The sequence below is a fragment of the Lycium barbarum genome, chromosome 11 (assembly GCF_019175385.1).
Source record: "Lycium barbarum isolate Lr01 chromosome 11, ASM1917538v2, whole genome shotgun sequence".
NCBI lineage: Eukaryota > Viridiplantae > Streptophyta > Magnoliopsida > Solanales > Solanaceae > Lycium > Lycium barbarum.
In genome coordinates, this window is record NC_083347.1 from 119,567,426 (window position 1) to 119,591,508 (window position 24,083).

The 24,083-nt window shown below is 39.7% G+C and overlaps 1 long non-coding RNA gene across 1 annotated transcript; it reads right to left on the reverse strand.

Annotated features, from left to right (window-relative positions):
• Window positions 1-264: 264 nt before the first annotated feature.
• LOC132619063 (uncharacterized) lies at window positions 265-1,190 on the reverse strand. Its single transcript, XR_009574494.1, has 2 exons — window positions 969-1,190; window positions 265-788 (listed from the first exon to the last, which is right to left on the reverse strand). It is a non-coding gene; the product is annotated as an uncharacterized LOC132619063 (long non-coding RNA).
• Window positions 1,191-24,083: the final 22,893 nt, after the last annotated feature.

A 24,083-nucleotide genomic window follows, 5' to 3' on the forward strand; every position in this document is an offset into this window, starting at 1 on the left:
GATTTCAAAACAGAAAGAACATCACCTGCTTGACAGATGAGAGCTAGCCTTCTAATAGCTGAATATAGCTTAGAGCTTCCGACGAAAAACCAGCAAGAGCATGAACATTTGTTCTCTCTGAAACATATTTCCATCAACATCAGTTTCTCTATGCTCCGAGAACATAGTCAGATATTTTCTTCCACGGTACCCTTAGTATCATTGTCATTCTTGAATAATCCTACACATAACATGCGAAATCTAAAAACGGGTACCACGATGAAGTTGCCTAAACTTGTTCATATTATAGATATCAATCGTCAAAACACGCAACCCAAATCAAAACAGAGCCGGCAATATCAAACTAAGCTCATTTCTACTACAGTTCCTCTCTCAGGCAATTAATCAAACGCCAAAATGAAATCTAGAACAAAGTATAGTCCATCTTTGAAGCGTGATGCTTGTTCAGTGTAATCAAGCACCTCACCCTCATATATCTGCATGAACAGTACTTGGAAGACAAAATAAAAACAAACCAAATAGAGAAATACTCCAACAGAAACTACAAGGAAAACCGAATCAAATCAAGAAAGGATCCAAATAATTGCAAAATAAGCTGACAGAGAACAGCGCATAACAAAGCGGTGACCGTCTTGTTGAACTGAAATATACTGTTGAACGACTAATTTAGCCTTGTGTCACGCAAGCATGTTGACCCTGACCTGTGTGCTTATCCCCACTTATGTAACAGTAGTAGGTCTCAATAGAATGCGCCATCCCTCTTTGACAACTTTCTTGAATTGAAATTCCTACAAATGAGCACGTTTCAATTAATTGAAAGTTAAATATGTTGAACCATACTTATCACAAGAATCAAAAGTTTAGTTTATCATTTATTTAGGGAACAAAAGTATAATTATCCATATTTCATTTATAAAGTTAATTAATTGGTAGTGTTTAGCATAGAATGAGAGAATGCAAAGAATTACCTTTTTGGTTTGGCTGTTTCTCCTTTAGTTGGTCTCTTCAACTCTTGCTTCTTCTGGATTTTTCATTTGTATGGAGTGTATATATTACTTCCACTATATAGAAAGGGGAAGAAATACAGATAACTGATAATAGCATCTGAGACGTGGCCTAATTTTGGCCTTTCAACACAAAAATATTGTTGGCCAATGATAGAAAAGTATGAGAGTAATCCGTTGACTCAAGTCAATGACTATTCAAATTAATGTTCATACTCCCTCCATTTTTTTTTGCGCGGATTATCTTTAATTTTTACACCTCGAATTACTGGGCTTTAATTTTTGTTCTTCATTTAAAAAGTGGCCGAATATTTCGAGGTTCTGGATTCGAAATCACGTTCAGTAAAAAAAACAATTGTAAGGAAAGGCCTCGCGAAAATTTTGCCTTAAGGCATAACTAAATTTTGTCTTATAAGGCAGAACTAAAAGTTATGCCTTAGGCAAGTTCTGCCTTACAAATCAGAATTTAGTTATGCCTTAAGGCAAAAGTTTGTTCGCAAGACGGATTTTTTTTTTTTTACTCTGCTGGGATTCTTTGCCCGAATAGACCTAATTTTTCACGAAATTCTACCTTGCGATTTTTTTTTATATATTCTGCTGGTTAGAACCAAAAAATCTCAAAGGTATTTTCGGCCACTGGGCAAAAATTAAAGACCAGCAGTTTGAGGGGCAACAATTAAAGATCACCCCCGAATAAGGCCATTTGTTAGATATATATAAAATTACAGGACTTTGGCCCGGTTACGTGGCAAGCCCATAGACCAGGAATTCTATTTATCTCTTTTCCTTTTTTTTTTTTTTTTTTTTTGCCTTTTTCCGCTCTTGTTTTCCATTTAATATCTATTTTTCAATCGATTTCTTTTCCTACCCTAATAGTCGCTTCCGATCTTTGTCCGTTCTCAACAGTCGCTTTAAGCACAGAACAATCGCTTCTTCTATTTATCCTCGTCCTCACGAAGGCACTTCCTCAAAGCGAGCAATGTGATTCGGAGGGAATTGCGAAGGATCAGAAAAAGAACTTAGAAGTTTTTGAGACGAACTGCCTGATTGTCACGGTCATCGAGAGTCTCGGAATGTCTTCAGCAAGTAATTCTCTTCCAACAGGATATTCTCCACGCAATTGCAGAGGGACGATTTCTCCACGTCCATTTGATCGGGTCTCCTGTCTTCAACTGTACGTCCATATTTCGTTTCAAATTTGATCAATGGAGGGAATTTGACGGAGCCAAGTAGAAGGTACGGTGCAATAAACTGTACAACGAGCATTGAGAGGAGAAGGGACGGCTCAACAAACTGTACAACGAGCATTGAGAGGAGAAGGGACGGCTCAACAAACTATACAACGAGCATTGAGAGGAGAAGGGTGTTGCGCATACCTCTTTCAGTTTGATGCACTTTCTCGTAAGCGTCATGTTCTTCATTTTACCAAATAGTTTTAAAAGCTCTTCATCATACCCATTTCTTTATTCAGGTTTGAAATTGCTAATGTGAGTAAACTCACATACGGAGGTAGAATTGATAAAATGTACATTTTGTGTCCTCAATTTGCTGAAAGTTGACCCTCTAATCCTAAAAAAAGTTGACCACTGGACTGAAAGTCTCTTCACAGTCAACACCCTTCTGTTGAGACCTGCCATCACCTACAAGACGGGCCTTGTGCCTCTCAAAATAACTATTAGATTTCTTTTTATGACGGAAAATCCACATTGACCGAATCACATTAACATTAGCATGTCGAGGAACTAACTCCCATGTCTTATTTTCAATTAGAGCATTAAATTCATCCATCATGGCATTCTTCCAATTTAAGTCACGGAGAGCACTTACGGGAGTTTTTGGTAATGGAGAGATGGAGGTAGTGGTCTCGGTGTTAAGGTTAGAGGAATATTTCAAATTGGGTTTGAAAATGCCATTACGGGACCGAGTTGTCATGCGGTGGAGCATGGGGCTGTTACCGCCAGTCTGCCACTGGTTGGTGTCGGCTGTAAGTGATGGAGCTGGGCTTGAAGTCATCGGTCCAGGCGAAGGAGGAGAGATGTCGCGAGACTGGGATGGGGGGAAGCACTGGCCAGGAGTAGCAGAAGACGTGGCCTGGCTTGTGTCATTTAGGGAATTTAGATTATTTTGAGATGTATTTCCAGAATTTCGTTGCATATGATAAGTGATGTATGGATTAACATCATGGTCCAAAAATTCATACGTGTGAGAGTCAGGAGTATGAATTTTTTAGAATGGGAATGTGTGCTCATCAAATACCACATGACGGGCAACGAAAATTTTCCGGGTTGACATGTCATAACACTTATATCCCCTATGATCGGAAGGGTACCCAAGAAAGACACAAAGGGTGAACCGTGCTTGTAACTTATTAATGGTGGTAGATGGAAACAAAGAAAAACATAGACACCCAAAAACCCGAAGATGAGAATAGATAGGATCTTTTTGGTAGAGGAGTTGAGTAGGGGAAGAGGATCCGAGAACTTTAGTTGGGAGAATGTTCAAAAGATATGTGGCCATAGAAAGTGCATGATGCCAAAATGAGGGGGGCATCGAGGCATGAGCAAGCAAGGTCCGAATAACATTATTTATGGATCGGATGTGACGTTCGGCTTTTCCATTTTGAGGAGATGTGTGAGGGCAAGAGAGGCAGAATTGCATCCCATGTTTTTGAGCAAATAATTGAAGTGGGCCGTTATCAAATTCTTTCCCATTGTCATATTGTAAATTTTTAATGGGCCTTTCAAATTGAGTTTTGACAAGAGCGTGGAATGTGGTGAAAAGAGAGTACACTTGAGATTTTTTAGAGATGGGAAAAGTCCACAAAAATTTACTAAAATCATCAAGAAATAGCACATAGTAACGATGCCCATTAGAGCTAGCTACGGGCGACGTCCAAAGATCACTATGAACTATATCAAACGGAAAAGCAGTGAATAACATCGATTCATAAAAAAGGTAATTTAATTTGTTTTCCCAAAGTACAAGATGAACAAAAAAATTGTTTGTTCTTATTAGAATCCGCGACTTAAGTAGTAAAAAAAAAGAAAAGTTGAACCAAAGTAGTACAGAAAAAAAAAAAAACACATAAATAGGATTCACGCACGAAATTCGTGCGTGAAAGGACCAAACTGCAAAAAATAACAGTTTGGCCTTTCACGCACTAAATTAGTGCGTGAATGAGCAAACCAAAAGTCGCCCCCTTTTCACCTTTTCAGCCAATGACATTTGTTGTTATTAGCTGCCCACTTGTCTTCTCCTCTTCTTCTTAAGTTCTCATTGCACTGCATCGCATGGAGTCCGGAATCAAAATGCCCCCAGAAAAAATCACTTTGAATCAAAATATCCCAACAAAAAAAAAGGTTACAAAACTACCTTTAGCGCAGTAAAATACTGCATTATACAAACAGTACCAAAAAGCAAAAAAAAAATTGGCCAAACTTTATTTTTTGCAACACTTAGTGTTTTTTTTCCATACTTTGACCAACGATTAGTCGTGTGTCAAGACTCCGAAACGTCAATATTTTATATAGAACCTGATATTTTTTTCTGCGTACAATAATGTAGGCCCAATACATCAAGGATACGTAGACGTTCAGATCGTCATTTTAGGGGTTGAAACAGTACCAAAAAGCAAAAAAAAAAATTGGAGCCGTTAACTGCTTTAGCGCAGTATTTTACTGCGTTATAGAAGCAAAAAAAAATTCTCCGTAAGTTATGACCATCTAAAGTTTGACGACTTTACAACTAGTTTTTCTCCCTATATTTTTTAGAATTATATTTATATTCAAAATAAAGTTATGTCTTGATTAAAAAATAAAACGCTTAAATCAAAATCTTAAAAAATAAAACATCCTAAAGTTTTCAAATAAAACTTACTTCTGGTACCTTTTCAACCCCTAAAATGACTATCCGAACGTCTACGTATCCTTGATGTATTGGGCCTACATTATTGTACGCAGAAAAAAATATCAGGTTCTATATAAAATATTGACGTTTCGGAGTCTTGACCCACGACTAATCGTTGGTCAAAGTATGGAAAAAACACTAAGTTTTTTCAAACAAAACTTACTTCGGGCACCTTTTCAACCCCTAAAATGACGATCCGAACGTCTACGTATCCTTGATGTATTGGGCCTACATTATTGTACGCAGAAAAAAATATCAGGTTCTATATAAATTATTGACGTTTCGGAGTCTTGACCCACGACTAATCGTTGGTCAAAGTATGGAAAAAACACTAAGTTTTTTCAAACAAAACTTACTTTGGGCACCTTTTCAACCCCTAAAATGACGATCCGAACGTCTACGTATCCTTGATGTATTGGGCCTACATTATTGTACGCAGAAAAATATATCAGTTTCTATATAAAATATTGACGTTTCGGAGTCTTGACCCACGACTAATCGTTGGTCAAAGTATGGAAAAAACACTAAGTTTTTTCAAACAAAACTTACTTCGGGCACCTTTTCAACCCCTAAAATGTCGATCCGAACGTCTACGTATCCTTGATGTATTGGGCCTACATTATTGTACACAGAAAAAAATATCAGGTTCTATATAAAATATTGACGTTTCGGAGTCTTGACACACGACTAATCGTTAGTCAAAGTATGAAAAAAAGCACTAAGTGTTGCAAAAAATAAAGTTTGGCCAATTTTTTTTTGCTTTTTGGTACTGTTTCTATAACGCAGTATTTTACTGCGCTAAAGGTTGTTTTGTAACTTTTTTTTTGTTGGGATATTTTGGTTCAAAGTGATTTTTTTGGGGGCATTTTGATTCCGGACTCCATGCGATGCAGTGCAATGAGAACTTAAGAAGAAGAGGAGAAGACAAGTGGGCAGCTAATGACAACAAATGTCATTGGCTGAAAAGGTGAAAAGGGGGAGACTTTTGGTTTGCTCATTCACGCACTAATTTTGTGCGTGAAAGGCCAAACTGTTATTTTTTTGTAGTTTGGTCCTTTCACGCATGAAATTCGTGAGTGAATCCGATTTATGTGCTTTTTTTTTTCTGTACTACTTTGGTTCAACTTTTCTTTTTTTGTACTACTTAAGTCGCGGATTCGTTCTTATTATATTCAATAAAATGCTTGCTATGAAGAGAGCGTAAAGTATTGGTTCCCGGGTGTCCTAAACGACTATGCCATAAATCAAGAGACAAAGCAGCGAAGACTGAATGAGAATTTGAAGGTGAGGCCTGGATGGCAGTGGAGAGTGGATAGAGTTCCCCGCTACTGTTACATCTCATTAGTTTGTTCCCCGTCTGGAAATCCTTCACACAAAAACCAAACGGGTCAAATTCAACAGAAACCAAGTTGTCAGTGGTAAATTTTCGGACAGAGATAAGGTTTTTAATGAGCTTAGGTGCATGCAACACATTATTTAAGGTGAGAGGGGGATTTGGAGGTGAGAGAGTAGTGTTCCCGTAACCATGAATTGGAATTACATGTCCATTACCAACAACAATGCGATGATTACTATTGCTCGAATTAAAATAAGATGAGAGTGTACCTTGGTCCAAGGTCATATATAATGTTGCACTGGTATCCATATACCAATTTCCATCCGGTGGAGCGATAGAAAATGTATGCATTGCCGCCTCAATATCCGTTGGAGTGTAGCCAATATGGGACTGGGCTACAGAGGTTGCGTAGGCCTGTTGAGGTTTGGGCCCAAGAATACCGGGCTGCATTGCTGGACGTTGTTGTTGCATTGGAGAAGTTGGATAGGGGCATGGTGGGGCATCCTATTGTTGCGGCCACTGTCCATACGGGGGATATGGATATGGTTGTGGGACGATGACGTGACGCGGCTGCCACTGGTTGTTACCGCCAGTTTGTCACTGGTTGGTGCCACGACCACTGTTCTGGCCACCCCCACCGCGGCTAGTGTTGTGGTTGTGCCCATTGTTCTTCCCATAATTATTTTTCTTCTTATTCTTGGTGTTATTATTTCTGCCATGATTAGAATTTGAAGAATAATTATGCTGATGATTGGAGTTAGCATAGTCCATATTACCTGGTTGGGCACCGCCAATAGAGGCAATAAAAGCAGCGTTCCCACCGGCTTCTTTGGAGAGGCGGTTTTTTAGAGTACATTCCGCCAATTTTATTCGGGATCGAACGCTTTCAAATGGTGGTAATGGGTCTTGATTTTGGACAAAATCCACCGTACCAGAATAGGCCTCTGGAAGACCACCAATGAGCCACAAGACAAGGTGACTATTTGCCACCGGAGCATCTACATCAGCCAGCCTGTCCGCCAAGGTTTTCACGTGGTTGCAATACGCATCCGCACTTGAAAATTTTTCGAGAGAGACAACAGCAAGTTCCTCCTCGAGATGGGTTGCCCTAGAACCCTTGTTATCTTGAAAGATGGCCTCCAACCTCTGTTAAGCTTTCGTCGCAGTGTCATCCTTGCCCAATATGGCTTGAAGTAATTCAGGAGAGATCGTACCATATATCCACTGCAGGACTGCCGCATCAAGACGACCATAGAGTTCTGGATCAGCTACCCGTAAGGCATCAATTTTGGCCTTAGCCGCGACCTCCGTAGGAGGGATAATGTGATGCATTAGGTTGTGCACTCGGGCTTGCACTTTAAACAACGCCACCCATGAATGATATGGACCATTTTCAATGTCCAATGTGAAGGGAACGAGAGATTTGACATTGGTTATTGAGAGGGCAGAGTGAAACTTTGCGCCTGTGTCAGACATGGTGGCTTCGAAGAAGAAAAGAGGAAGAAGAAGGGAGGGAGAAGGTGAACGAAGGGAGGAGAAGAGTGGTGGCTACTAGGTTGGTTGGAGAATTAAACCCTAGTCTGATACCATGTAGGAAATCAACTCCTTGATTAATGATAATGTACAACACGCAATATATACAAAAGCTCGGCTATTGCCTTTAGCGTAATACTAGGCTATGAATGATATAGTTACCTTATTCTAGGAGATATTCTAGATTCTAGGAGATATTCTAGCTGTACATAATAATAGCTAATTACAACGGTTATCACATAGAATGCATGGTACTATAGCATGTACTGATCATTTTCCATTACCTTCAGGTGTTTGCCTCAAATTCTATTGAAGAAGTTACAAGAAAATCTGGACAAATAATTCCCAATTAATATTGTGTTGGCCCCAGAACCTTAATTAGTCAACTTTTGCTTTTGCCTCCAAAAAGATTGAAGCCATTAGATCATGAAGAATTCCTAGCAGTTCTCAGTACCAGTACACTCTATCAAAGAATATATGTAAATTGGACTTGCATAGTTCTCCCGGAGCATTGGAGCAGCCCATCTGCAATGGTCATCAGAGATTATCACTTAACCCTGTTTGTGGAGAACCGATTAATTCAGCTGATAGTGAACCTTGAGTGAAGAGGGTGTGGCTGTTCCACACTCTTGAATATTTTGTTAGAGTTTATTAGTTTTGAATAAAGAGAGTTTGCATGTAGCTTAACTTAATGAGCAGAACATTTTTAAATTTTTCTATAAGGGTAGATGAATTGGATGTTCAGCAAAAGGGAAGAAAGAACTTCCAAAACAACTACATATGTTTTTTTTTTTTGCAAAGTGTATAACCGAGTGTTACCTGATTTCTCTTATATATGTTAGTTGAATTATTTAGTTTTAACTACTCATCTAAAATCTTAACATAATTTTAGTCAAAACAGCCCAACAATTGCAAAAATAAGAAACAAGAACCAAAAAGAATAAGTATATGTCAGTAAATAATATTTTCATGAAAAGTTAGTAGAAAGGTGGCAAATGAATACTCAAAGCACCAAATAAATTTGAGAAGGGATGTATTACTACTCACACCTTTATGAACTTGCAACTTCTCCTGCCTCAAAATTGAGGCTAAGTTTTATGGTGCCGATCTTTGTCACAATATGTTCACCTTTTTATTCTAAGTCATTGATTTAATGATAATCATATTTTGTTTTGGGACTTAAATGAAATTAGTTATGGTCACTACCCAGTGTAATCCCACAATAGTGGGGTCTGGGGAGGGTAAGATGTACGCAGCCTTACCCCTACCTGGGTAGGGAGGCTGTTTCCGATTGACCCTCGGCAACCCTCCTCCTTTATCCGGGCTTGGGACCGGCAATGTGAGCGAGCTCACACAGGCGGAGTTTTAAATGAAATTAGTTATGATTCCCATTTTTACATCTAAAGAGTGAGATTTTGAGTGGGGAACGGTGATGGATTAGCGAAGTTCATAACCATGGAAAAAAAACAATCGTTAGAGAGTTATCATTTACTGTCATTCAGATTTAAACGAAAACATGAGTCTTGGATTTGATAGTATAGAAAGTTTTGGAATCAAAAGGAGCTTCATCTATGGAAGGTGCCACATAAATTTTACTATTACCTAAATTATATATATCGATTTTGTCGATGCTTCTTGATTAGTTGAAATATTTAAGGACAAAAGAGTTATTTAGCAATCTACAAGTTCTTAAAGAAAGACATTGCAAAATTTTCCCTTTAATTTGTATTATGAATTTATTTATTTTTCCATGGCCGCGCGAAGCGCAATTAAATTAACTAGTTTAAGAAATAAAGGAAAACTTTTGAATCTTAAGGTCGCTGAATATATTTGTGTGATTATAAATCATCTTGTTAAGCATAAATGGTACTCCCTCCAGTCCAAAATAATTGAGGATTTAGCCTCTAAAAGCTGATCCAAAATAATTGAGGTTTTTAGTCTATCAAGAAGATATTTCATTCTTGTTACAAATTTCCCCTTGACACATTCTTAATTCAATGAACAAATCTAATGCTTGTTATTATAGACTTAAAGCCCCGATTTAATTAAGCGTATTTTAGTCAATACACCTCTTAATTTTTAGAATTAAGTGAATTCCTTAATTCATATGGCCAAGTTATAAAACCTCAATTATTTTGGATCAGAGAGAGTAAAGTTTAAAGTTAAATTATTACAAATAAGCAGATGTGTCATTCTTTTTTTTGGACTAACTAAAAAAAGGTCATATAAATTAAAATAGAGGGAGTAATAATGGAAAATGACATAAGATACCTACTTAATACTCTTTATTACAAAACATAACGATAGTTTTTCTTATTTACAAAACATAACAACAAATTTACAAAATATAACGGATTTTTATTTTCCATACATTTTTTATTTATTTATTTTTATTTTTTTGTTTTTATTATATTTTTTTGTTTTTAATTGTTTTTATTATAATTTTTTTCGCCCAAGGTCTAAAACATTCATTCAAACTTTTGTGTATGAAAAATGTATGAAATGTGTATATGCAAGCAAAATGTATAATACGATTTTTATACACAAAATTTGAGCAAACTTTTTAAAGCTTGAGCAAGATATACACATTTCATACACAAAATTTTGAGTGATTTTTTTAAGCCTTAAATATTGTATGAAAGTCGTAAAAACGTTATTGTAGTTGTATTAATTTTCTGGAAACATAACTTGAACTTTATACACGAAAGATGTGAGCGAAATTCTAAGTCTCGAATGAGACATACATATTTCATACCGTTTTCATACACAATTTAGAGCAAATTTTTTAACCCTTGAACTAGATATACACATTTGATACATTTTCATACACAATATTTTGAACAAACTTTTTAAGCTTGGAACGAGATAGACACATTTCATACACCAAATTTTGAGAGATTTTTTTTAGCCATGAGCAAGAAAAAATAATATATATTTTTTAAAATCTAAAATATATTTGAAATTTAAAAAAAAAATATTTAAAAAAATGGAGCGAAAATTATACATTTTGTAAGAAATATGTTACTATGTTTTGTGAACTGAAAAGTTCCGTTATATTTTGTAAATATTTTTTTATTATGTATATATGCGTGCGCACACACATCAATTTTCAGAGTCAAGCAGTTAGAGATGGAACAAAATTAGTGGTGTGGGACTTTAAATATAAACGAATTACGAATGGTAAACTTAAGATAAATTGAATACTTCATGATAATTAAACCTTTTCCTCTTTTTTTTTTTTTTTTTTTTTTTTTTTTTTTGGGTTCTAATGTTTTATGAAAATGTAAAAGGCCCTCATTCTTTTAAACATCTCTTAAAAAGAAAATGGCTAAATACTCAAAACTAAATCTTTTTCATTTTTGTCAATATTTCATGTAACAATTTATAAGATTTTGTGTAACTTGAGGTACTTATATATTGTTCATTTCTTGATTGGTAAACAGTGCCTAATAATCCATTGAAACGGGAAGGGGGGGGGGGGGGGGTAAGGGAATGCGAAGCTTTAGCATTATTCTTGCATTTTTCTATTTTTAGATTTCTATTACAATCTATTATTTTTTTAGCCTTAGTTAGCTTATTATCTTGCTATTATTTTTGCTTGTTGATACCAGATGCGGATCTAGGATTTAAATTCTAGGGGTTCAACATCTTAAATTTTTAGCACTAAACCACTATATTTCTAAAGTTATGGGTTTATATCTACTATTTATTGTAATTTTAGTAAACTTTTACACATAAATTTATATTCCGCATCGAAAGTTTGGGGTTCAATTGAACCCCAAGTTATAGTGCTCCATCCGCCTCCGGTTGATACTGCCTCTTTTTCTTCTTTCTATGAGTTGAGGGTCTCCTAGAAACAGTCTCTCTAGCTTCATAAGGTAGAGGTAAGATCTATGTACACACTACCCTTCCCAGACCCCACTTATGAGGTTAAACTGGATATGTTGTTGTTGTCGAAAGGAACCACTTTTAAATTGTGAAAAGATTAGTGAAGATCATGTGTGGAAAAGGATATTATTCGGAAATGATTGAATGGTCTCTCCCAAAGAAAACAAGTTTCTTGCAATGTCCTTAGTAAATGGTAACGGCAAGATAAAGTTGTAACAACTTGGCTACAAACTCAATCCAATCAAATTATCAGATTGGCCAATCCATTATTAACTTCACAAGCTTCTTCTCATACGTATTGTCACGGGCCGACTCCTCCTAAGCGGCAGCGGCACACAAATAGCTTGCGCGGCGCCCGTAGTCCCACCTGACTACAAGCCAGCCTTTCCTTATCCCTGGTTTTCTTGGCACGACCCCATGCCTATGATGAAGCTTGCCTCAGAGGCTTAGTGTTCCTTGTGCCGCCCGTTTGATGTCAAGGCTTCAGCCTTATCTTGTTATCATACCCTTGTGGCGCATTTCATATGCTGGGTCTCGTCTATGCGCACCCCTTGGGTTGGCTACGGACATGCATGTCCCACGCCTGGCACTGAGCGGCGCTCCTGCGCGCACAGTCTTATCCTCAAGCTTGACACTTGCCTTGTGTCGCGCCCGAGTAGGGCAACTTCCAATCCTTGGCCTTTGTCAGGTGCGGTCCTCTTTCATGTGCCTATGGTTGTCCCATGGCATTATCAAACATAGCCCTCGCAACTTACTTCCATCCCTCGTGGTGCAGCGTCACCCCACGACTGCACATCTAGGCCAACGGACCCTTGCTTGCAAGACTGAACCCAAGCCAAGCTCAAAAGTCAATACACGAGGCTCTTGAGTGGTGCCTCGAGTACTCAATCGGCACGGAGGTCTTTAACATCCATAAAGATAGCCCGCGAGGCATAATCAGTTCCTACGTCAAGCCTCCGGCACATGTTGTGCGCCCAACGCGGCCCGCAGACACAACGTCGTCCATAGAGTCCCCTAACTCGTATGGATACCTAGGACACTCCTATGAGGTGCCTAGGCAGGCCCTTGAGGTCCTCCCTCAAGGTTGCTCACTTGGTGCGACTGGCCGACAGCACGCACGGGGGAGGCTGGCTAAGCTGTGACACCTCTGCCCCCCTTATATATGCTTTAAAAAGAAAAACCCAAGTTCTAGCAGTGGACATCATTTTGCCAGAGAATCACAATGGGCCTTTCTCACTCTTCCGAACTCCAAATGAGGCGCCGTCTGTTCCTAACTCTTTCTCTTGACTTCCTTCACTCCTCCATGAAGTTTCGTCTCATCCCCATACTCGTGGAACGAGATATAGCCTTCGGGAGCTTTATCACTGACACTGCTCCTTGGCTAAGTCAAGCCCTTAGGTGAACGATCTTCAAATGGCGCCAAACTTGGTAAGCACATTCCATAACATCCTAGGAAGGGTCCTCTCACCCGAAATCCCAAGATTCCATCCATAGCTCGAAAACGCACGGGACTGACACTCAGGCTCGCGCGTGGCCTCGTCCGCCGACGGCCCATGGGCTCATCCCAAATCCTTGCTAAACTTCCTTGGCACTCTTATAATATACCATAGAGAATCTCTAGATGCTTATTGACTCTCGCCCGTCGGAGCCCCTTTTCACTGCACGTCGCCCGCGCACGGCTGACACTGCCTGCGCGGCCGACCCTGCCTGCGCGCACGGCTGACACTGCCTGCGCGCGGCTGACACTCATCTGCGCACATCTCCTGCACGACTGACACTCGCTTGGCCCTCCTGGGGCACGCAGGGGTTATAGGCGCCAAGGCACAACGAAGCCAGCCCGTACCATTCTCCCCCACTCAAGCTCGTCATCGTCCTCGATGACATAGACACGTCCATGTCAACTCGGAGTTTGCCCCCTCGGGGTCTCACATCTCTTTTCGTAATCCTTTGGGTCTAAAACCCATCTCATCTCCTCTTAAAAATGGAGTTCTGCCCCATGCACTTCTCCTCCCTAGTTTCTCCCAAGCGTGCCTCTGCACCCCACTTGGAAAGTGCCTCCGCACTTGCACCCTCTGGTGGCTAACTTTGTGGTGACCGCCTGTCATCCACACCATGTTCCTCACGGCCTTCCTCTGATCAGGAACCTTTGTCTCCCTTCTTGTTAATTCCTACATAGCACCCATTGGTGCGACTTCCACAGTTCAACTGCAACCTTTGCAGCTCCTTTTTTACCGTTTACTTCGGAAGACAATCGTCCTTCAATTTTCACATGGCCCAACGCCTCTTCATAGGCGAACACTCCCCCACTAAAAGTGGAAGACACTTTTCCTTGTTTGTCAAGGTAGGAATCCCTCGATGTGGCAACCTTTGCCAACCGTTTCCTCATGGTCCTTTATCCGTTTTCCTCCGCAAGATCCCGCTATACCAGTTGTATAAACAAATCAAGGATCGACCCCATAAATCGAAGTTAACTTGCCCACACACTGACACTAGCGGCTTTTCAAATCCAATCTTGTCCCCTTTGACGTCTCACACGGCCCCTGCATGACCCACGCTCCACAGTGGTGTCTTTGGCACTTACATATTTTGCACCCTCTTGGTACTCGTCTAGTCCTTGGGACGTACTCTTGGTGAGTACTTCGTTTTCTCAAAGTGGTAGCTTCGCCCATTCTAAACAACATCTTTGTTCTTAAACCGTCACTCCCTCGACAGATTCCTTACGATCCCGGTGTACCTCAGCACATGGTTCCATCTCTATGGTTCCCCGATCGTTTGGTGTACCCCAGTACTCTCTGCCTTGGAAAGACTATATTCTCAAACTTGGAAACCCCATCTAATCCGAAGCTTAGCTAACCCCACTTTGCCTTGGCCTCCTCACATCCGTGATTCAGCCCATTGCCTCCTCGGCTACCTCTTGTATCTCCCCACTCTAGTGGTTCGACACATTTCCACACATCTGCCTCCCCACGCTAAGTGGTTCGGCTCGCCCTCAGCATCACCGCCCTGCCCTCGCAGTTTGGCCTAATTCTAACTTTGCCTCCCTACAAAGTGGTCCATCATCCTTCAAGCATCTCCCGCTTCACGCGGTTCGACTCCGTCCTCTTCCTGCTCCACGCAATTCCACATTCTAACCAACAATGCCTCTCCGTCTAGCGGTTCAGCTTGGTTTTAATCTATGCGTCCCTACCTCTGTAGTGGCTCCCTTATGATTTTGCCTCCCCATTAAAATGGTTTGGCCTTCCATTTCACAAACGTGGTGGCTGCCTCCACCTCATTGTGACATTCAATCATCCCGCAAGGAATCCTGCTCTCAGGTCATTCCTTACGTTGTCGCGGCTCACTGGCACGCCTCACTGAATCCTGCAAGCCAAGCTTGCTCCATGTTGTAGGAACCAAGCCCACTTGTCCGACATGGTTTTTGAGGGTCTCACCTTCCATTCATTGCGACCCTTAAGATGGCTAGGCATCTGTCATCTTCCCCCATAACGTCCAACCCTCGAAGGACGTTTTCCAATGCCCTCAGGCAATACTCAAGTCCATCCATCTTGGAAAGACACTCAACTGATGCGTCCGTCGCATCCACTGTAGGATCTCCACGATCAATCCCAAAGTTTATAGTCCATGGCTCGTAGCTCTTCCATAACATGGTTGCTCGACCTGGCAAACATGGCCTTTTCCTGACCACCCGACTTATCGGCATGTCCCTCTCCTCAACGGGAGCCTAGACTGTTTGAAAGAAAAAAAATTGTTTCCTATTTCCCCTCTTCCAAATGGCCAACAACTCTAACTTGTTGCATCACACGACTAGACATTTTGAACCGACAAGTTTCTGATGCAAGTGAACCCTCTGGAACACTCGTTACTTTCGCTTGACATTCTAGCCAAGTCCATGCCTTGCTCAGCAAAGCTGCTAGCCCACTGCTAACAGAGTTTCTAACTAACTGATGGATCATCACAATTAAGAAAATTTGAGCTTCAGATATCCGTTTGTCCCTCTTTGCAATAAAATCCCAACAGTATAGCACGCCAGTGCAATAAGCTGACCACCATCCTCTGATGGCGCGAAAGCCAACCAAACATGCCTCAATGGAGTCCCTCTGAAAACAACATCCACTGCACGGAAGACATCCCCTGAAGATATTTCAATCAAACTAGGATGCCCCAAAATCAACTCCCAAAACACAGACGATGGCGGAAACAACGGTTGTGAAATGGCCTGATCCTGAAAGTCGTAGTTCATGGCTGACAAAGCAAATTTTAGCCATAATAAGCGCAACCAATCCGTTTTAACCAGTAGTATCGGGTTCACCCATTCGACTGGCACGAAGAATATCATTCGTTCTTTGATGTGATCTCTGCACTGACACTCAACCAATGCTCTTAAAAAAAATTAGCTCATGGGAGCTGTGAACATAACCGTGGCTTCACTCGTCTTTCTGACCCTGGCCAGATCAACCTTCGCCAATGGCTTCATTTCAAACCGCACTGCAATCCACTATTGCTAAGATCAATCACACGTGATATCAACTCAGCATCACAATGCTCACCCTTCGCTCTGATACCAACTGTCACGGGCCGACTCCTCCTAAGCGGCAGCGGCACACAAATAGCCAGCGCGGCGCCCGTAGTCCCACCTGACTACAAGCCAGCCTTTCCTTATCCCAGGTTTTCTTGGCACGACCCCATGCCTATGATGAAGCTTGCCTCAGAGGCTTAGCGTTCCTTGTGCCGCCCGTTTGATGTCAAAGCTTCAGCCTTGTCTTGCTATCATACCCTTGTGGCGCATTTCATATGCTGAGTCTCGTCTATGCGCACCCTTTGGGTTGGCTACGGACATGCATGTCCCTATCCTAGGAAGGGTCCCCTCACCCTAAATCCCAAGATTCCATCCATAGCTTGAAAACGCACGGGACTGACACTCAGGCTCGCGTGTGGCCTCGTCCGCCGACGGCCCATGGGCTCATCCCAGATCCTTGCTAAACTTCCTTGGTACTCTTATAATATGCCATAGAGCATCTCTAGATGCTTATTGACTCTCGCCCGTCGGAGCCCCTTTTCACTGCACGTCGCCCGCGCACGGCTGACACTGTCTGCGCGGCCGACCCTGCCTGCGCGCACGGCTGACACTGCCTGCGCAGCCGACCCTGCCTGCTCGCACGGCTGACACTGCCTGCGCGCGGCTGACACTCATCTGCGCACGTCTCCTGCACGACTGACACTCGCTTGGCCCTCCTGGGACGCGCAGGGGTTATGGGCGCCAAGGCACAACGAAGGCAGCCCGTAACAGTATACATGTTCATGGGTATATATCTAGACTAGACAGTAGTGGACGGGACCTTTATTTTCATGAAAAATATTTTCCATCATACTGCACATTCACGATGTCTTAAATTAACCTAACGACACATTTAAATTTCCTTATCGAAGAAGTTCGGGCACATATAGCTTAGATTCAACCATTTTGGAGTCAAATTGTAAAACAATAGTTGAAAAGGATGCTTTAAATATTTTTGAAGTTCAGCCTTTAAATACTTTGATATTTCTCCCTACATTTTTCTATTTATTGTTTTCCAAAGGCAAGTATTGGTCAAAGTACGAAGAAAATAAGTTAGTTTACTCAAACAATTTAAATCTTTGTCATGCGTGCGTGGTATGTCCCCCATAAAATCAGAAAAAATGGCCTACATATCTGCCTTTACACCTCAAGATGAGATGAAAAAAGGCAAGATAAGGTAACTGCCTTAAAAGAGAAGTTAATATAATCCAGCCAGAATTGTTGGCCCTACACAACACATTGAAATATTTGAAATTTTGAATGGCATCGAATCATACAAGACTAACAAAACTAATTTGGGATAATTTTGTTATGCACTAAAAGCTTGTAAAAAGAATCTGAGGTAATTAGTATGCACGCTAAATTTAAGGGGTAACAGAGTTATTCTACCAATTATAAACCCGAAACAATAAAAAATAGAGAAGCATCTGATAATACCAATTGGAGTTTCAGAAGAAATAAAACTAGTCTAAATTCACAGATAACGTCTTAATTTGACACGTTTTGTAAGGTAGACAATAAACTTACTTAGCGATCAGATAGGCACTTCAACTTGGTAAAGGTGTGTCTTTTAAAACTTACAAAACTTGTCAAGTAAAAGAAAAAAACAAAAATTACATGCGATTGTCGAGAAACATTGCCCATGAATGGAATTCACAAATCGATTTGCATAGAAAAGGAAAAAGGTCGTTTTGGCTGAATTAAACTACTTTACTATTTATGAAAAGATGATTTCAAAATGCAAAGCTTTTTCTTACTTTTGCTCGACTTGTAAAAGTAGGTTACATCACAAAGCAAATCTGCCGACTCAAAAGTTGAAAACACCACATGTGCACACAAATCTTGATAACAAAACAAGTCAGCATGAGATTAGTTTACTGTAATTGACCAAACAGCCAAAAGAAGATATTTTAAAACCTCTGCAGCAAACTGAGAAAGACACATTTTTTAGGTCGGCGAAGGCATCCAGGTCAGCTTGTGTATACTTTAACTGCTCCCCTAAATACCTGCTACGGCGATAGGCAATAGCAAAGTCAGGATTCGTCAAGGGTGTTCAAGAATTAATTTATATGTATAAAGAGTAATTTTTGACCTATATAGTAATGATTTTCCTATATATACATTATCATTTTTTGACGAAGGGTGTTTAATTGACCAACATTCAATCTATGTGGCTATGCCATTGCAGTTATCTCCGAGCAACGCAAGTATTGATTAATTCTGTCCACCATAGCTTAGGTAGATAGGAAAAAGATTTCCCCAATTTTCTTTTGTTTTTACTGGAATTTGAACCTGATATGAATTAATCAATGGACCGAAAGCAAAGGGGAAAACAAAGAATAGGAAGCAGAGGTTGAACATGCACTGCACTTTGACAAAGAAAATTCTTAAAAAGCACAAGATCTTCATTTTTACCTTTTTTCTAATGCCTCATGCAGTGGCGGATCCAGGATTTTCATTCAGGGTGTTCGGAAAAAAAAAAAAAAAAACTAAATATACATTGTAATTTTTTGCCAAGGGTGTTCAAAATTTAATATATACACATAAATACAGAAAATTTACCCTATATATACACTGTAATTTTTTGCCGAGAGTGTTCGGGTGAACACCCTGGCCCCCAAGTAGATCCGCTCCTGGCCTCATGTCTGACTCATGCCGCATGGTCCTTAAAATTTCATGAGAATGACTATTCTCAAAAAGAAAATTATGAAAATGACTTCCCTAGTTGAAGTAGGGAAAACAAGTTTCATAAGTGAAATTTCGATTGTCTCCTCTCCAATCCTAACACCCACCCACTCCCACTCTCGCCTCCCCCATCCACCCCTTGCCCCTCCGACCACCCCACCTCGACTCCCACTCCCTCCCCATCACACCCCCCCTCCAACCTCATCTCACCCTCCTTCGTAGTGTGAGTATTTGTTATATATCTTTTGGGACAATAGTTTTTGCTTACTTACAAATTGTTACACCCCACACTTTCGGAGCATGAGCATGCCACGTACTTCACCATAGTAATGGAGTATCGAAGACGACCCATGAAGTTTTGGAAGGTACAAGCTATGGAATGTACGTAACAACGAAGTAAAAGACGAATTACGATCTCGTAAGTCGTAACCGGGAAGGACAATCTTGAAAACACAAGAACATGACCATTGTTAAGTATAATAAATGGTAAATAGTATGTAGGGGAGCTTTGGAAGATTCCGGGATCAAGAAAATCAAAGAAAACAAGTTTGTCGAAAATTTGGAAAAAGTTGGCAGAATTAAGGATAAAATTTGGGATCAACTTTGGAGGGGTATATCTACAGGTATATGAGGATATTTAAGGTGTTTTAAAATCCTTAAATAAAGTTCGTCGAGTCTAGTTTCTAACTCAACAAACCTCTCATCGATAGGTCATCGGAGTAGAGAATTATAGACATTACAAGTTCAGCTGACAGAGCAGAAATGATGTTATTACTATTGGTATTGTTGTTGGTGTTGTTGGTTGCTGAATTGGAATTTCGGGCTAGGCATATAAACAGGGGAGATGCTGCCCGATTTTCGGCAGAATATAGAGTAGTTTGACTTGAAAGATTAGTATAAGTATACTATGATGAGTCTAATGATCGTGTGAATCCTCTTAAATGTAGAGTCTCGAATTCGGACGAATAAATGTGGATGACTGGAGGTTGAACAAGTATGTTAAGGCTAGTCCCTTTCTTCTAAAGGCATGATTCCTTTCTTATGAATCCAATAAGTGTTTTCCAAATGTCCCATGATCCATTTCTGTGAATCCATAAATGTTTTCCAAGAATATTCTTATTCTCAAAAGCTCGAGATTCATAATTCATAGAGTTCTTATGATGCTAAAGATAAACATGTTTTATGATGATGATGGTCCTATTTCTAGACACTCCTATGTTATAATTCCCTACATATGTTTCATAACCTCCTTACTTCCAAAAGTTAGAGTTCATGATTCAAAGGTATGATTTCTTTCTTGATAATCCATAAATGTTTTCCAAAATGTCCCTATTTTCCGAGTCAAAGATTTATGATTCTATAAGCTTTTATGATAACAACAATGGACATGTTTTTACAATGTTAATGACGATGCTAAAGATGAGAATGTTTCTATGATGATTACGACGATGATGATGATTTCATATTTAAAAGTCCCAAGCCTATGATTTCAATGTAAATACGAGAATGTTGAGTTATTTTCATGATTTTCTTAATTTTTATTCATTGTTGTTGATCTCGCCTTATAATAATTGTTCCTTCAAGGTGAGATAGAACGATGATGATTATTCCATAATATAATCGGAGGTTACCGACCTTACGTCACTCCGATGTATTTATACATACATACATACATACATACATATATATATATATATATATATATATATATATATATATATATATATATATATATATATATATATATATATGTATGTATGTATGTATGTATGTATTTTCTCACACCGCGCCGCGCTATAGTCGGCCGGGCATGGCACGTAGATGTGCACACCACTGCAGTGGGCATGTTATGATATTTCCCCGGACGCGGGAGGCCCGAACGCGGGCTAATGATGATAACACCGAGCCTTAATGGCCGGGCATGATACTATATATATGACATCGAGCCTTAATGGCCGGGCATGATACTATATAAATGACACCGAGCCTTAATGGCCGGGCATGATACTATATATATGACACCGAGCCTTAATGGTCGGGCATGGTACTATGTATATGTATAAAAATATTTTTTTAAAAGGCTAAGCATGCATGGCATCCGCCTTATGAGGCATCTAGATGTACAGGTTATCTCCTTTATTCCATGTTACCTTTCATGTCTATATTATGTTGTTATTCATGCCTTACATACTCAGTACATTATTCGTACTGACGTCCCTTCTTGTGGACGCTGCGCTCATGCCCGCAGGTAGGTAGGAAGACGGATCAGACCCGTAGGTGTTCTATCAGCGGATTCTCAGAAGCACTCCACTTACTTCGGAGTTGTAGTCTATTTGGTATTGTCCTTATGATCATTTGTATTCTATGTAGAGGCTCGTAGACGTGTGTGTATAGTTAGATGTTTTATAGCTCCACCGGTTCATAATGTTGTATAATATATTAGTGGCCTTGTCGGCCTTATTCTGAGCTCTTGATACTTTACTGTTAGCCTTGCCGGCTTTATGAGATACATTATGTTGTGGTGACCTTGTCGGTCTGCATATGTACATATGTGCTGAATGAGCGGATATTCCTATGTTGGGCCTTTTCTGCGTGTAGATATTCTATGAGTTATGGTTTATAATGTTCAAAGTCACAGATGATTCAGGTGGTTCCCGGCCTACGGGTCGGAGCCCGTCATACTCCTGGTAGGGGTGTGACAAAGTGGTATCAGAGCAGTTCGTCCTAGGGAATGTCTACGAGCCGTGTCCAGTAGAGTCTTGTTTATGGGTGTGAAGCGCGCCACACTTATAAACAAGAGGCTACATGGCATTTAGGAAACATTGACCTTTCTTTCTTATCTTAGATCGTGCCATAGAGCTAAATCATAGGATATGATGTCCCTGATTCTAACCCCAAATGTTTTGATCATGGATAAGCAGTTGATTATGCCACTACGAGGTAATTGCTGAGAATTGAAGTTGTTCATCCGAAAGGTATGTTTCCTGTTTTATTAATATGGATAGACGTTGATATAAGAACTTGAGCAAGATATTATGGGTATTTGTGATTGCTCTGTGGGGCATTCGATGTGTTTTCTGGGCTGTGTGCAGGAATGAGGTAGTAAGAATTATAGAGGAAACTTTGCCGAAATGTTTGCAAATTGAATTGTTTGCATGTTTATAGAGAAAGAGTAAAGGGAAAATGTGACCATCAGCCGTTTGGTAAGTCATGATTAAAGGGACAACTATGAGACGCTTTCAAAGAGAAGTTTTAGAGTGATTTTAATTTAATTTAAAGAAGGAGCCCTGGAGGGAAAAATGATTAGTAGTTAAGAAACTGGGATGAGTTGCATCCGAGATTTCGGAGGATTGGGACCTATTAGAAACATAAAGAAAGTTGACATTAGAAACTCAAATACAGTATTACGATTTATAGATTAGATTGGTTAGTAAGTGATAACGAAGAGATATTGATATGGGAAAGGAAGTTAACGAGTACGTGAAAGTTCCACCCTAGAAATATATATATATATATATATATATATATATATATATATATATATATATATATATATATATATATATATATATATATATATATATATATATACGAGATCAAGATGGGTTTGTACTCATAGTGGAATGTTCTGCAAACTTCTAGGTAGATATTATTAAGTGGCAAACGGGAAAGAGCACTTTAAGAGCAAAGGAAATCAAGGAGGACCTTGAGGACAGAAGTACGAGAAAATGCGGTTATAAATTAATTAAAGGAAGTTATGTGATCGGTGACGATATGAGGAAGATTAATAAATTAGTAAGGTTGGCCAAAGGTAGACAGTGATGGCATACGACAGTGGACTTGGAATAGAGATGTGATTATAAAGGAAACAGGACGAATATACGAGGAATAGACATACATACGAGCAAGCTATGGTATTTTAAAGGGAAATAAGAAATGAGCGAAGAAAGAAAAAAAAGGGTGTATTTTACTAAAATTTCATGATGAGAACAAGAATCATCGGGACATTAGAAGGATTATGGCGCATGATTATGATACAAACAATTAGTTAAGAGAAACTATGGGACACTATGAGCTAAATTAAGGAAAGGACGAATCATGAGAATGAATGAGAGAGAATATCGACTTTTACTGGTATGGCATAAACCCAACTCGGAATCGGGAACCAAGAGTAAGAGGAATCTCAAGGGTACTGGTGAAATGATAGCTATGAAGGAAAATTGCGGCTGAAGGAGCATAATCTAGTCAGACATTCTATAAGGAACTTAACGAATTCCGATGTCACCATTGATTCATTAACTTGGGGACTATTAAGCATGGAGAAAGGAAGTGGTTTGAGTTGTGTCCAATATGTGTGGACATTTGACTTGATACAAGAATTCAATTAGCAAAAGAGAAATAAGCCAAACCATGCGATGAAAGTAACTCTGGCATTATATGGACTAGAGGAGTTGAAGGATCGCTAGGCTCGACCGAATGACTACCAAAGCGGCCGATACTCAAATGTTACTGGTATATGAGAACATTCTTAGACGAATTAGAATATTCCCAAGTACAGAAGAAGGACATGTACTGGTTTGACGGAGTCAAAATTCGAGATGAACTAATATAGCAAGGATGTGCTAAAAAAAGTGGAAATGGACTAAATGCATGTATATTATGAGACAGGCATGGAAACGGAGGCATGACAAGATAATAAAGGTTTAGAAAATCAAGGAATTAAGTTTTGTCACTGCAATACATTGTGTTCCGGGCTATGATTCGAATTGCTCGTACCAGAGAAATTTTTGGTTACAATTAAATATGCAGCAAACGTACCCCAAAAAGGTAACAAAAGAAGTGAGAAGGCCTACAAGTGACCAAGGATAAGTATCAGGAACAATCAGTATTAGTAAAGAGAAATCGTATCACTGGAAGAGGTGAGAGTTTTAAAAGAGGAATATTTTTTAAGAATTTCAATGATCGTCAATCGAAAGAAACACAATATGCCTATGGATAGCATGACAGCAGTACTACCTGAGACTAGAAAACATCTCCTGCGTCGTGAAATCATAAGTCACCGTTTATATCAAATCGTGAGAGTATATGTCATAGGACCATATAAATAACTGTCCTAATGAAATGGCTAGTAAAATGGTGTGGGGACGACAATAAATATTTGAAGAAGGATGGAAGC